The sequence below is a fragment of the Ammospiza nelsoni genome, unplaced genomic scaffold (genome assembly GCF_027579445.1).
Source record: "Ammospiza nelsoni isolate bAmmNel1 unplaced genomic scaffold, bAmmNel1.pri scaffold_51, whole genome shotgun sequence".
Classification (NCBI taxonomy): domain Eukaryota; kingdom Metazoa; phylum Chordata; class Aves; order Passeriformes; family Passerellidae; genus Ammospiza; species Ammospiza nelsoni.
The window spans coordinates 2354564-2365823 of record NW_026683190.1 but is presented as its reverse complement, the minus strand read 5'-3'; positions in this window follow the sequence as shown (position 1 = coordinate 2365823).

The window sequence follows — 11260 nt, the reverse complement described above, 5'->3', positions numbered from 1 at the left end:
TATCTGCCTAGGGTTAGGGTTAGGGTTCAGCCTAGGGCTTGGATTTCTTTAACCAGGAAGCCCTGAGTTCCAGGCTTACTTCATCTGCCAAAGGCATCCCAAAGGGAGTGCAGAAGTGCCACAACATGGCTGCTTTCACGGCTTTTTCCTTGGCAAGAAGCCTAACATCAGGCTGATTTACTTTCCCAGGGTTACTGTTAGGCTTAGGCCTAGGGCTAGGATTTTTGAAACTAGGAAGCCCTTAGCTCCAGGCACACTGCAGCTGTTCAAGGCATCCCAAGGGGAGTACAAAAGTGCAACAACATGGCAGCTTTCACAGCTTTTTCCTTGGCACCATCCCTATACCTAGGCTGATTTATCTGCCTAGGGTTAGGGTTAGGGTTCAGCCTAGGGCTTGGATTTCTTTAACCAGGAAGCCCTGAGTTCCAGGCTTACTTCATCTGCCAAAGGCATCCTAAAGGGAGTGCAGAAGTGCCACAACATGGCTGCTTTCACGGCTTTTCCCTTAGGAAGAACCCTAATACCCGGCTGATTTACCTTCCTAGGGTTACTGTTAGGCTTAGGCCTAGGACTTTTTAAACCAGGAAGCCCTGGGCTCCAGGCACACTGCAGCTGCGAAAGGCATCCCAAGGGGAGCGCAAAAGTGACGCAACTTGGCTGCCACCACTGATATTTCCATGAGACCATCCCGAACCATAGGCTGATTTTCCTTCCTAGGGTTAAGGTTTGAGTTACGCCTAGGGTAAGGGTTCTATTAACCAGAAAGCCCTGAGTTCCAAGAACACAGCAGCTGCGAAGGACTAGCCAAGAAGAGCGCAAAAGTACCACAACATGCCTGCCTCCACAGCTTTTTCCTTGGGGACATGCCTAATTCCTGGCTGATTTGCCTTTCTCGTCTTAGTGTTGGGGTTCGGCCTAGGGCTAGGATTTTTAAAAGCAGGAAGCCCTGAGTTCCAGGCACACTGGAGCTGTGAAAGGCATCCAAAAGGGAGTGCAAAAGTGCCACAACATGGCTGCTTTCACGGCTTTTTCCTTGGCAAGAAGCCTAACACCAGGCTGATTTACTTTCCCAGGGTTACTGTTAGGCTTAGGCCTAGGGCTAGGATTTTTGAAACTAGGAAGCCCTGGGCTCCAGGCACACTGCAGCTGTTCAAGGCATCCCAAGGGGAGTACAAAAGTGCAACAACATGGCAGCTTTCACAGCTTTTTCCTTGGCACCATCCCTATACCTAGGCTGATTTATCTGCCTAGGGTTAGGGTTAGGGTTCAGCCTAGGGCTTGGATTTCTTTAACCAGGAAGCCCTGAGTTCCAGGCTTACTTCATCTGCCAAAGGCATCCCAAAGGGAGTGCAGAAGTGCCACAACATGGCTGCTTTCACGGCTTTTCCCTTAGGAAGAACCCTAATACCCGGCTGATTTACCTTCCTAGGGTTACTGTTAGGCTTAGGCCTAGGACTTTTAAAACCAGGAAGCCCTGGGCTCCAGGCACACTGCAGCTGCAAAAGGCATCCCAAGGGGAGCGCAAAAGTGACGCAACTTGGCTGCCACCACTGATATTTCCATGAGACCATCCCGAACCATAGGCTGATTTTCCTTCCTAGGGTTAAGGTTTGAGTTACGCCTAGGGTAAGGGTTCTATTAACCAGAAAGCCCTGAGTTCCAAGAACACAGCAGCTGCGAAGGACTAGCCAAGAAGAGCGCAAAAGTACCACAACATGCCTGCCTCCACAGCTTTTTCCTTGGGGACATGCCTAATTCCTGGCTGATTTGCCTTTCTCGTCTTAGGGTTGCGGTTCGGCCTAGGGCTAGGATTTTTAAAATCAGGAAGCCCTGAGTTCCAGGCACACTGGAGCTGTGAAAGGCATCCAAAAGGGAGTGCAAAAGTGCCACAACATGGCTGCTTTCACGGCTTTTTCCTTGGCAAGAAGCCTAAAATCAGGCTGATTTACTTTCCCAGGGTTACTGCTAGGCTTAGGCCTAGGGCTAGGATTTTTGAAACTAGGAAGCCCTTAGCTCCAGGCACACTGCAGCTGTTCAAGGCATCCCAAGGGGAGTACAAAAGTGCAACAACATGGCAGCTTTCACAGCTTTTTCCTTGGCACCATCCCTATACCTAGGCTGATTTATCTGCCTAGGGTTAGGGTTAGGGTTCAGCCTAGGGCTTGGATTTCTTTAACCAGGAAGCCCTGAGTTCCAGGCTTACTTCATCTGCCAAAGGCATCCCAAAGGGAGTGCAGAAGTGCCACAACATGGCTGCTTTCACGGCTTTTTCCTTGGCAAGAAGCCTAACATCAGGCTGATTTACCTTCCTAGGGTTACTGTTAGGCTTAGGCCTAGGACTTTTAAAACCAGGAAGCCCTGGGCTCCAGGCACACTGCAGCTGCGAAAGGCATCCCAAGGGGAGCGCAAAAGTGACGCAACTTGGCTGCCACCACTGATATTTCCATGAGACCATCCCGAACCATAGGTTGATTTTCCTTCCTAGGGTTAAGGTTTGAGTTACGCCTAGGGGAAGGGTCTATTAACCAGAAAGCCCTGAGTTCCAAGAACACAGCAGCTGCGAAGGACTAGCCAAGAAGAGCGCAAAAGTACCACAACATGCCTGCCTCCACAGCTTTTTCCTTGGGGACATGCCTAATTCCTGGCTGATTTGCCTTTCTCGTCTTAGGGTTGCGGTTCGGCCTAGGGCTAGGATTTTTAAAAGCAGGAAGCCCTGAGTTCCAGGCACACTGGAGCTGTGAAAGGCATCCAAAAGGGAATGCAAAAGTGCCACAACATGGCTGCTTTCACGGCTTTTTCCTTGGCAAGAAGCCTAACACCAGGCGGACATACTTTCCCAGGGTTACTGTTAGGCTTAGGCCTAGGGCTAGGATTTTTGAAACTAGGAAGCCCTTAGCTCCAGGCACACTGCAGCTGTTCAAGGCATCCCAAGGGGAGTACAAAAGTGCAACAACATGGCAGCTTTCACAGCTTTTTCCTTGGCACCATCCCTATACCTAGGCTGATTTATCTGCCTAGGGTTAGGGTTAGGGTTCAGCCTAGGGCTTGGATTTCTTTAACCAGGAAGCCCTGAGTTCCAGGCTTACTTCATCTGCCAAAGGCATCCTAAAGGGAGTGCAGAAGTGCCACAACATGGCTGCTTTCACGGCTTTTCCCTTAGGAAGAACCCTAATACCCGGCTGATTTACCTTCCTAGGGTTACTGTTAGGCTTAGGCCTAGGACTTTTTAAACCAGGAAGCCCTGGGCTCCAGGCACACTGCAGCTGCGAAAGGCATCCCAAGGGGAGCGCAAAAGTGACGCAACTTGGCTGCCACCACTGATATTTCCATGAGACCATCCCGAACCATAGGCTGATTTTCCTTCCTAGGGTTAAGGTTTGAGTTACGCCTAGGGTAAGGGTTCTATTAACCAGAAAGCCCTGAGTTCCAAGAACACAGCAGCTGCGAAGGACTAGCCAAGAAGAGCGCAAAAGTACCACAACATGCCTGCCTCCACAGCTTTTTCCTTGGGGACATGCCTAATTCCTGGCTGATTTGCCTTTCTCGTCTTAGTGTTGGGGTTCGGCCTAGGGCTAGGATTTTTAAAAGCAGGAAGCCCTGAGTTCCAGGCACACTGGAGCTGTGAAAGGCATCCAAAAGGGAGTGCAAAAGTGCCACAACATGGCTGCTTTCACGGCTTTTTCCTTGGCAAGAAGCCTAACACCAGGCTGATTTACTTTCCCAGGGTTACTGCTAGGCTTAGGCCTAGGGCTAGGATTTTTGAAACTAGGAAGCCCTGGGCTCCAGGCACACTGCAGCTGTTCAAGGCATCCCAAGGGGAGTACAAAAGTGCAACAACATGGCAGCTTTCACAGCTTTTTCCTTGGCACCATCCCTATACCTAGGCTGATTTATCTGCCTAGGGTTAGGGTTAGGGTTCAGCCTAGGGCTTGGATTTCTTTAACCAGGAAGCCCTGAGTTCCAGGCTTACTTCATCTGCCAAAGGCATCCCAAAGGGAGTGCAGAAGTGCCACAACATGGCTGCTTTCACGGCTTTTCCCTTAGGAAGAACCCTAATACCCGGCTGATTTACCTTCCTAGGGTTACTGTTAGGCTTAGGCCTAGGACTTTTAAAACCAGGAAGCCCTGGGCTCCAGGCACACTGCAGCTGCAAAAGGCATCCCAAGGGGAGCGCAAAAGTGACGCAACTTGGCTGCCACCACTGATATTTCCATGAGACCATCCCGAACCATAGGCTGATTTTCCTTCCTAGGGTTAAGGTTTGAGTTACGCCTAGGGTAAGGGTTCTATTAACCAGAAAGCCCTGAGTTCCAAGAACACAGCAGCTGCGAAGGACTAGCCAAGAAGAGCGCAAAAGTACCACAACATGCCTGCCTCCACAGCTTTTTCCTTGGGGACATGCCTAATTCCTGGCTGATTTGCCTTTCTCGTCTTAGGGTTGCGGTTCGGCCTAGGGCTAGGATTTTTAAAAGCAGGAAGCCCTGAGTTCCAGGCACACTGGAGCTGTGAAAGGCATCCAAAAGGGAGTGCAAAAGTGCCACAACATGGCTGCTTTCACGGCTTTTTCCTTGGCAAGAAGCCTAAAATCAGGCTGATTTACTTTCCCAGGGTTACTGCTAGGCTTAGGCCTAGGGCTAGGATTTTTGAAACTAGGAAGCCCTTAGCTCCAGGCACACTGCAGCTGTTCAAGGCATCCCAAGGGGAGTACAAAAGTGCAACAACATGGCAGCTTTCACAGCTTTTTCCTTGGCACCATCCCTATACCTAGGCTGATTTATCTGCCTAGGGTTAGGGTTAGGGTTCAGCCTAGGGCTTGGATTTCTTTAACCAGGAAGCCCTGAGTTCCAGGCTTACTTCATCTGCCAAAGGCATCCCAAAGGGAGTGCAGAAGTGCCACAACATGGCTGCTTTCACGGCTTTTTCCTTGGCAAGAAGCCTAACATCAGGCTGATTTACCTTCCTAGGGTTACTGTTAGGCTTAGGCCTAGGACTTTTAAAACCAGGAAGCCCTGGGCTCCAGGCACACTGCAGCTGCGAAAGGCATCCCAAGGGGAGCGCAAAAGTGACGCAACTTGGCTGCCACCACTGATATTTCCATGAGACCATCCCGAACCATAGGTTGATTTTCCTTCCTAGGGTTAAGGTTTGAGTTACGCCTAGGGGAAGGGTCTATTAACCAGAAAGCCCTGAGTTCCAAGAACACAGCAGCTGCGAAGGACTAGCCAAGAAGAGCGCAAAAGTACCACAACATGCCTGCCTCCACAGCTTTTTCCTTGGGGACATGCCTAATTCCTGGCTGATTTGCCTTTCTCGTCTTAGGGTTGCGGTTCGGCCTAGGGCTAGGATTTTTAAAAGCAGGAAGCCCTGAGTTCCAGGCACACTGGAGCTGTGAAAGGCATCCAAAAGGGAATGCAAAAGTGCCACAACATGGCTGCTTTCACGGCTTTTTCCTTGGCAAGAAGCCTAACACCAGGCTGACATACTTTCCCAGGGTTACTGTTAGGCTTAGGCCTAGGGCTAGGATTTTTGAAACTAGGAAGCCCTTAGCTCCAGGCACACTGCAGCTGTTCAAGGCATCCCAAGGGGAGTACAAAAGTGCAACAACATGGCAGCTTTCACAGCTTTTTCCTTGGCACCATCCCTATACCTAGGCTGATTTATCTGCCTAGGGTTAGGGTTAGGGTTCAGCCTAGGGCTTGAATTTCTTTAACCAGGAAGCCCTGAGTTCCAGGCTTACTTCATCTGCCAAAGGCATCCCAAAGGGAGTGCAGAAGTGCCACAACATGGCTGCTTTCACGGCTTTTCCCTTAGGAAGAACCCTAATACCCGGCTGATTTACCTTCCTAGGGTTACTGTTAGGCTTAGGCCTAGGACTTTTAAAACCAGGAAGCCCTGGGCTCCAGGCACACTGCAGCTGCGAAAGGCATCCCAAGGGGAGCGCAAAAGTGACGCAACTTGGCTGCCACCACTGATATTTCCATGAGACCATCCCGAACCATAGGTTGATTTTCCTTCCTAGGGTTAAGGTTTGAGTTACGCCTAGGGTAAGGGCTCTATTAACCAGAAAGCCCTGAGTTCCAAGAACACAGCAGCTGCGAAGGACTAGCCAAGAAGAGCACAAAAGTACCACAACATGCCTGCCTCCACAGCTTTTTCCTTGGGGACATGCCTAATTCCTGGCTGATTTGCCTTTCTCGTCTTAGTGTTGGGGTTCGGCCTAGGGCTAGGATTTTTAAAAGCAGGAAGCCCTGAGTTCCAGGCACACTGGAGCTGTGAAAGGCATCCAAAAGGGAGTGCAAAAGTGCCACAACATGGCTGCTTTCACGGCTTTTTCCTTGGCAAGAAGCCTAACACCAGGCTGATTTACTTTCCCAGGGTTACTGTTAGGCTTAGGCCTAGGGCTAGGATTTTTGAAACTAGGAAGCCCTGGGCTCCAGGCACACTGCAGCTGTTCAAGGCATCCCAAGGGGAGTACAAAAGTGCAACAACATGGCAGCTTTCACAGCTTTTTCCTTGGCACCATCCCTATACCTAGGCTGATTTATCTGCCTAGGGTTAGGGTTAGGGTTCAGCCTAGGGCTGTGATTTCTTTAACCAGGAAGCCCTGAGTTCCAGGCTTACTTCATCTGCCAAAGGCATCCCAAAGGGAGTGCAGAAGTGCCACAACATGGCTGCTTTCACGGCTTTTCCCTTAGGAAGAACCCTAATACCCGGCTGATTTACCTTCCTAGGGTTACTGTTAGGCTTAGGCCTAGGACTTTTAAAACCAGGAAGCCCTGGGCTCCAGGCACACTGCAGCTGCAAAAGGCATCCCAAGGGGAGCGCAAAAGTGACGCAACTTGGCTGCCACCACTGATATTTCCATGAGACCATCCCGAACCATAGGCTGATTTTCCTTCCTAGGGTTGTTTGAGTTACGCCTAGGGTAAGGGTTCTATTAACCAGAAAGCCCTGAGTTCCAAGAACACAGCAGCTGCGAAGGACTAGCCAAGAAGAGCGCAAAAGTACCACAACATGCCTGCCTCCACAGCTTTTTCCTTGGGGACATGCCTAATTCCTGGCTGATTTGCCTTTCTCGTCTTAGGGTTGCGGTTCGGCCTAGGGCTAGGATTTTTAAAATCAGGAAGCCCTGAGTTCCAGGCACACTGGAGCTGTGAAAGGCATCCAAAAGGGAGTGCAAAAGTGCCACAACATGGCTGCTTTCACGGCTTTTTCCTTGGCAAGAAGCCTAAAATCAGGCTGATTTACTTTCCCAGGGTTACTGCTAGGCTTAGGCCTAGGGCTAGGATTTTTGAAACTAGGAAGCCCTTAGCTCCAGGCACACTGCAGCTGTTCAAGGCATCCCAAGGGGAGTACAAAAGTGCAACAACATGGCAGCTTTCACAGCTTTTTCCTTGGCACCATCCCTATACCTAGGCTGATTTATCTGCCTAGGGTTAGGGTTAGGGTTCAGCCTAGGGCTTGAATTTCTTTAACCAGGAAGCCCTGAGTTCCAGGCTTACTTCATCTGCCAAAGGCATCCCAAAGGGAGTGCAGAAGTGCCACAACATGGCTGCTTTCACGGCTTTTTCCTCGGCAAGAAGCCTAACATCAGGCTGATTTACTTTCCCAGGGTTACTGTTAGGCTTAGGCCTAGGGCTAGGATTTTTGAAACTAGGAAGCCCTTAGCTCCAGGCACACTGCAGCTGTTCAAGGCATCCCAAGGGGAGTACAAAAGTGCAACAACATGGCAGCTTTCACAGCTTTTTCCTTGGCACCATCCCTATACCTAGGCTGATTTATCTGCCTAGGGTTAGGGTTAGGGTTCAGCCTAGGGCTTGGATTTCTTTAACCAGGAAGCCCTGAGTTCCAGGCTTACTTCATCTGCCAAAGGCATCCCAAAGGGAGTGCAGAAGTGCCACAACATGGCTGCTTTCACGGCTTTTTCCTTGGCAAGAAGCCTAACATCAGGCTGATTTACTTTCCCAGGGTTACTGTTAGGCTTAGGCCTAGGGCTAGGATTTTTGAAACTAGGAAGCCCTTAGCTCCAGGCACACTGCAGCTGTTCAAGGCATCCCAAGGGGAGTACAAAAGTGCAACAACATGGCAGCTTTCACAGCTTTTTCCTTGGCACCATCCCTATACCTAGGCTGATTTATCTGCCTAGGGTTAGGGTTAGGGTTCAGCCTAGGGCTTGGATTTCTTTAACCAGGAAGCCCTGAGTTCCAGGCTTACTTCATCTGCCAAAGGCATCCTAAAGGGAGTGCAGAAGTGCCACAACATGGCTGCTTTCACGGCTTTTCCCTTAGGAAGAACCCTAATACCCGGCTGATTTACCTTCCTAGGGTTACTGTTAGGCTTAGGCCTAGGACTTTTAAAACCAGGAAGCCCTGGGCTCCAGGCACACTGCAGCTGCGAAAGGCATCCCAAGGGGAGCGCAAAAGTGACGCAACTTGGCTGCCACCACTGATATTTCCATGAGACCATCCCGAACCATAGGCTGATTTTCCTTCCTAGGGTTAAGGTTTGAGTTACGCCTAGGGTAAGGGTTCTATTAACCAGAAAGCCCTGAGTTCCAAGAACACAGCAGCTGCGAAGGACTAGCCAAGAAGAGCGCAAAAGTACCACAACATGCCTGCCTCCACAGCTTTTTCCTTGGGGACATGCCTAATTCCTGGCTGATTTGCCTTTCTCGTCTTAGTGTTGGGGTTCGGCCTAGGGCTAGGATTTTTAAAAGCAGGAAGCCCTGAGTTCCAGGCACACTGGAGCTGTGAAAGGCATCCAAAAGGGAGTGCAAAAGTGCCACAACATGGCTGCTTTCACGGCTTTTTCCTTGGCAAGAAGCCTAACACCAGGCTGATTTACTTTCCCAGGGTTACTGTTAGGCTTAGGCCTAGGGCTAGGATTTTTGAAACTAGGAAGCCCTGGGCTCCAGGCACACTGCAGCTGTTCAAGGCATCCCAAGGGGAGTACAAAAGTGCAACAACATGGCAGCTTTCACAGCTTTTTCCTTGGCACCATCCCTATACCTAGGCTGATTTATCTGCCTAGGGTTAGGGTTAGGGTTCAGCCTAGGGCTGTGATTTCTTTAACCAGGAAGCCCTGAGTTCCAGGCTTACTTCATCTGCCAAAGGCATCCCAAAGGGAGTGCAGAAGTGCCACAACATGGCTGCTTTCACGGCTTTTCCCTTAGGAAGAACCCTAATACCCGGCTGATTTACCTTCCTAGGGTTACTGTTAGGCTTAGGCCTAGGACTTTTAAAACCAGGAAGCCCTGGGCTCCAGGCACACTGCAGCTGCAAAAGGCATCCCAAGGGGAGCGCAAAAGTGACGCAACTTGGCTGCCACCACTGATATTTCCATGAGACCATCCCGAACCATAGGCTGATTTTCCTTCCTAGGGTTAAGGTTTGAGTTACGCCTAGGGTAAGGGTTCTATTAACCAGAAAGCCCTGAGTTCCAAGAACACAGCAGCTGCGAAGGACTAGCCAAGAAGAGCGCAAAAGTACCACAACATGCCTGCCTCCACAGCTTTTTCCTTGGGGACATGCCTAATTCCTGGCTGATTTGCCTTTCTCGTCTTAGGGTTGCGGTTCGGCCTAGGGCTAGGATTTTTAAAAGCAGGAAGCCCTGAGTTCCAGGCACACTGGAGCTGTGAAAGGCATCCAAAAGGGAGTGCAAAAGTGCCACAACATGGCTGCTTTCACGGCTTTTTCCTTGGCAAGAAGCCTAAAATCAGGCTGATTTACTTTCCCAGGGTTACTGCTAGGCTTAGGCCTAGGGCTAGGATTTTTGAAACTAGGAAGCCCTTAGCTCCAGGCACACTGCAGCTGTTCAAGGCATCCCAAGGGGAGTACAAAAGTGCAACAACATGGCAGCTTTCACAGCTTTTTCCTTGGCACCATCCCTATACCTAGGCTGATTTATCTGCCTAGGGTTAGGGTTAGGGTTCAGCCTAGGGCTTGGATTTCTTTAACCAGGAAGCCCTGAGTTCCAGGCTTACTTCATCTGCCAAAGGCATCCCAAAGGGAGTGCAGAAGTGCCACAACATGGCTGCTTTCACGGCTTTTTCCTTGGCAAGAAGCCTAACATCAGGCTGATTTACTTTCCCAGGGTTACTGTTAGGCTTAGGCCTAGGGCTAGGATTTTTGAAACTAGGAAGCCCTTAGCTCCAGGCACACTGCAGCTGTTCAAGGCATCCCAAGGGGAGTACAAAAGTGCAACAACATGGCAGCTTTCACAGCTTTTTCCTTGGCACCATCCCTATACCTAGGCTGATTTATCTGCCTAGGGTTAGGGTTAGGGTTCAGCCTAGGGCTTGGATTTCTTTAACCAGGAAGCCCTGAGTTCCAGGCTTACTTCATCTGCCAAAGGCATCCCAAAGGGAGTGCAGAAGTGCCACAACATGGCTGCTTTCACGGCTTTTTCCTTGGCAAGAAGCCTAACATCAGGCTGATTTACTTTCCCAGGGTTACTGTTAGGCTTAGGCCTAGGGCTAGGATTTTTGAAACTAGGAAGCCCTTAGCTCCAGGCACACTGCAGCTGTTCAAGGCATCCCAAGGGGAGTACAAAAGTGCAACAACATGGCAGCTTTCACAGCTTTTTCCTTGGCACCATCCCTATACCTAGGCTGATTTATCTGCCTAGGGTTAGGGTTAGGGTTCAGCCTAGGGCTTGGATTTCTTTAACCAGGAAGCCCTGAGTTCCAGGCTTACTTCATCTGCCAAAGGCATCCTAAAGGGAGTGCAGAAGTGCCACAACATGGCTGCTTTCACGGCTTTTCCCTTAGGAAGAACCCTAATACCCGGCTGATTTACCTTCCTAGGGTTACTGTTAGGCTTAGGCCTAGGACTTTTTAAACCAGGAAGCCCTGGGCTCCAGGCACACTGCAGCTGCGAAAGGCATCCCAAGGGGAGCGCAAAAGTGACGCAACTTGGCTGCCACCACTGATATTTCCATGAGACCATCCCGAACCATAGGCTGATTTTCCTTCCTAGGGTTAAGGTTTGAGTTACGCCTAGGGTAAGGGTTCTATTAACCAGAAAGCCCTGAGTTCCAAGAACACAGCAGCTGCGAAGGACTAGCCAAGAAGAGCGCAAAAGTACCACAACATGCCTGCCTCCACAGCTTTTTCCTTGGGGACATGCCTAATTCCTGGCTGATTTGCCTTTCTCGTCTTAGTGTTGGGGTTCGGCCTAGGGCTAGGATTTTTAAAAGCAGGAAGCCCTGAGTTCCAGGCACACTGGAGCTGTGAAAGGCATCCAAAAGGGAGTGCAAAAGT